Below are 4,871 nucleotides of genomic sequence, written 5' to 3'. Positions count from 1 at the left end.
TTCAATCTTCCACTCAAATCTAATTCTAAAGACCCTGTATTAGATATTATAGTTACCAAATACTTAAATGATTCTACCTCATTAATCCCTCTCCTTCCAATTATAGGTAATCTTCAATTGCATACTACATTCTCATTATTTCTATATTTTTTCTCTTTATTTTCATCCGAAAATCGTATGGCATTTCATAAATTCTGGTAAGAAAGCATTGCAGATCCTGTGGTGTTTTGCTAACAAGCATACCATCATCAAGATAGAAAAAGAGTAACATGGATACGGTAGCAAACTAAAGAAGAGGATATTTTAGCATATAAAATAAAATAGGATATAATTAGAGAAAGACAAACAGTATATGAACATTAAGAATAACAGAATGATTAAATTTAAGAAAAGTCTGTGTAAATTGCCACAACGACCATAAACAGATGCAAGATGAAGGATATGTTTCAACCTTTGTTTTGCCGAGAACTAGTAAAGGCTATATATATATATATATAATATATATATATATATATATATATATATATATATATATATATATATATATATATATGTATATACATATACATACACACACACACACACACACACATATATATATATATATATATATATATATATATATATATATATATATATATATATATATATACGTACATATACTGTATATATATACATATATATATATATGTAATCAGTATATTTTATATATATATATATATATATATATATATATATATATATATATATATATATATATATATATATATATATCTGTGTGTGTGTATGTGTCTGTGTGTGTATAAACATACTTATGTATGTATAATAGCTATGCCATCTAGCATACTGGACGTTCATCCAACAAAATATTTAATTTCTTATATCAACTTTAGCTTACCCAAAGAAATACACATCTCTTATTCGAGAGTAAGATATTTAATCTCATTCCCTTCCTTTTATTATGTTGAAGTTATCATAGTTTATATGTGGAATATTTATTCTAATGTTGTTAATTTTCTTAAAATATTTTATTTAATGTTTCTAATACTTTTCTTTTATTTTATTTATTTCCTTGTTTTTTCCTCATTGGGCTATTATAATAATAATAATAATAATAATAATAATAATAATAATAATAATCCACGATGAAGATTTGTATGATATAGTGGTCACTAAAAATATACAATTGATGTTTTTTTTTTAGAAAGTATCATGTGATAAGACTCTCCTAATCTTTTTATTGTTTTCAAATTAGTAACTTTTTTAATATATACATGTCATAGTTAAAGAAACAAGCAAAATATTCGTTTTTATTTCATTATCTATTGTTGAAACTTATATAGCATAGGATAAATATCTTCATCACTAAATAAAGAACTGGATTTCCTTTGAATTAGAAACATAAATAGTAAAGCTATATACTTTTTCCGATCAGCGTTTATTTCAATATGCAAAAGCAATCGATATTTTTTTATAAGAGGGGAAATATTCTTTTTAGTGAATTGAATGTTTTTCATCAATAACATTAAATATTCCAAATAAAGGGTTATAAAAGAACAAAACAACGAAGATATTTTTTAATAAAATTATCACTGCATCAAATATAAAATCTTTTATATAATATATAGAAAAAAGAATTCAAAATATTTGCGGTATTATATCTAAATCCATGATATCATTAAATTTGCGACACGTGTCACAGGCAATCACTCCATTGGACTGTTAGACTATGGAATGATCTACTGGGGGACGGAGTGTGGAAGGTTGTTAGAAAAGGAGGCAGGGTGTTCAGAGCAAGGGCAGGGGAAATGGAGGGTTTGGAGTGGGGGCGGTGATGAGTAGCACTGAGCTTGCGTGACCGTGTTGAAAGCTGAGGGCTCGGGGTCTATCCCAGACCTCACAACAGCTGCGTCACCCGAACAGAAAGGATTCCAAACAGAGAGCTCCCCATCGTTGTGATTCTTCGGTGAAGAACTTTGGTTTCCAACGGACGTTCCTTAATTTTGTGAATTCATTCAATAAGTGTTTGCATCGAATGTTATACGCAAAGTGATGGAGTTTGAAAATGTTGAAGAAATTTGTGTGTAAATTGCAAATAGAAAAAAAAGTTTCTCTATTCCTGGATAGTATGGATATAATTGACAGTAAGAGAAAATTGCTTTAAACTACACTTTCTTCTGTTTATTACATTGATTAAAATGAAAGCGCAGATAAAAAACTATTTTTGATTTAATCCCATTATGTATTTTAAATTACTAATTAAAGCTATTTATAATTGGTTAATTAATTTTTTTTAATCATTCATAGAAACAACGTTTTTAATGAATGAAACTAGTTATCTTTGTTTTATCGTAACCAATTTACAACTGGGGCAAGTTATGAGTGAAGTTGTATTACGGAATAAAAACCAATTTACAACTGAGGAGAGTTATGAATGAATTTTGATTTCCCGATGGAATAAATTATCCACCTGAAAAAATACTGAATAAGCCTTTTTTCGAGCATTAATTATTTTGAATTATTGAATCTTACAATTTCACCTTTATTGTAGAAATTCATATTTTAGTGTTATTATTTATTCACAAATTTCTAGTAAATCGAAATGTTAATGGCAAGAATATGATCAGCGGGCCTTTTTTTTTTTCAATGATAGATAATTTTTGTACGAATAACAATATTGTTTTCAGTGAAGCAGTTACTTAAGAATATTGATTATTATGTATCATTATATAGTATTAGTTTTTATTAAAATATTTAATTAAATCCCGCACAAACACACACGCACAAACACACACACACACACACACACACACACACACACACACATATATATATATATATATATATATATATATATATATATATATATATATATATATATATATATATATACATAAATATGTATAAATATGAATATATATATGTATATATATATATATATATATATATATATATATATATATATATATATATATATATATATATATATATATATATATATATATATATATATATATATATATACATAAATATGTATAAATATGAATATATATATGTATATATATATATATATATATATATATATATATACATACACATATACAAAGATGAACAATCAACAGCCCTCTCCCTAAAAAAATGTTCATGTTTTGGAAGGCTAACTTTGTTTATAAGATCCTAATTTCATTCCACTAACTATTATAGAAATCATATTTACGAATGATATAAAACTTGAAAACCTATTCATTTAATTTCTAGTTCAATATTACCAACTTTTGTATACAGTGATGAAACCTTTCAGAAACTGATATATAAGTGTAAAGTAATCTAACTTAATTTTACTTATATATACAGAGAATATAATGATAATGAACTGTTAACTATGTGGGAAAGTAAATAAAAATGTAAAAGAGTTCTGAACTGCAAGAAAACTTTTCTTATAAAATACATAAATTTTCAATTATGAATACTCAAGGAAAGAAATTGCTTACTTTTCCTGATATAATCTTTTATATCCGATTTAGCGAAATATTTATATCAGATAATAAGAAATAGTAAATTTTAATGAAAATAATAATAAACTTTAAAATGTATTCCAACAGGTATGTTATTGTTCTCAAAAAAAACTCTTCTTGTTGTGCGAACTTCCTCCAGAACTTGGATGTTTGAGTATGTTAACTTTGTGAGAATTGGAGATACTGTTAAAATCATAGAAACCTTCACAATGCGTAATCCTTTTCAAACATCAAAAGGTTTTTGAAACTTGCTGCAAAAGGAAAACTAAATTGTGCAGGTCAATATGAAACATCCGTGAGCACTGTGTAAGATATGATTAACTTTATGATACCTGATATGAAATGATGATAAGTATGATAATAGATATAATATGAAACCCTATATATTAACGATAATTAAATGATATTCCTATACATAAAGCATAAGATATTTATCAAAAAATCAATGTAAAGAATAAATAAGATAAAGGTTCACTGATATTTGGATATCAAAGCAAAATATTAGTAAATTTAGTGCTAAATATCTTATAGAAATCAAGATAAAGTCAATAGAAATGATGTGGCAAATATTTTTTAAAACTATAGAAAAAAGAGAGGTTAATATGAACTCCATATAGAGATGACATCAGATGTGCTATTGAAATTTATGATGCCTGGACGTTAATGTGAAGTCGATCTGTTAATAAAACTTTATAATGTCAATGTGATATCGATATATATCAAGATAACTTATACAAGTGTGGAATTTCAATTTGGAATCAATGAGAACTCGATGTGAAATCTATCACAAAGCTCTATGGAACTTGAAGGTCTGTGTAAAATCAATATAATGTAGGTGTCTGATGGTGGATTTTTAACCTCTACGATACATGGAACAGGATGTAAAATCAGTAAAAATGTGGTGCAAGATACATTTTTAGCACTAGGGTACTTGGATCTTGATGTGAAATCAATATAGATATTAAACTCTACGATATTTGGAGGTCAGTTTGAAATCAATATAAAAATTTTACAAAAATCGACAATGTTTCAAAGTCAATGTGAAGTTAATATGATCAATATGTAAACCAAAGAGAGAATGATAGAACTAAGATATTTCAAGCTGTGATGAGGTTCCAGAAGAATTGGACTCAGGGATCAAAGTAGTGTTAAAATATGGAAATTCTGAGGGAGCAAGTAAGCTCCCCGTCTTATGCTACGTTGCACAATTGAGATCAATTTTCAAAGCTCTGCATCAACCCCTTTGCAACCCTGGAAGCTTGAGCTGCATCGGATACTGAAAAAAAGGGCATTGGTAGGAGTTAAGCTAACTTAGAGGATTTAACGATTCTTGAAATTTGATATGAAACCAATATA

General features: G+C 26.5%; 1 protein-coding gene across 1 annotated transcript in view; it reads left to right on the top strand.

The window, feature by feature from the left end:
- The first annotated feature begins 3,626 nt into the window (after positions 1 to 3,626).
- Positions 3,627 to 4,871, top strand: part of LOC137626596 (neuropeptide CCHamide-1 receptor-like) — a 9,154-nt gene continuing 7,909 nt past the window's right edge. The window contains exon 1 of the mRNA XM_068357620.1: positions 3,627 to 4,871. This exon is cut by the window's right edge and continues 687 nt beyond it. The gene's annotated coding sequence lies outside the window, so the exon portion shown is untranslated.

This window comes from Palaemon carinicauda, chromosome 34, assembly GCF_036898095.1.
Source record: "Palaemon carinicauda isolate YSFRI2023 chromosome 34, ASM3689809v2, whole genome shotgun sequence".
In the NCBI taxonomy this organism is placed as follows: Eukaryota; Metazoa; Arthropoda; class Malacostraca; order Decapoda; family Palaemonidae; genus Palaemon; species Palaemon carinicauda.
Note: the sequence above shows the minus strand (reverse complement) of the source record. Positions and strands in the feature narration are given on the sequence as shown.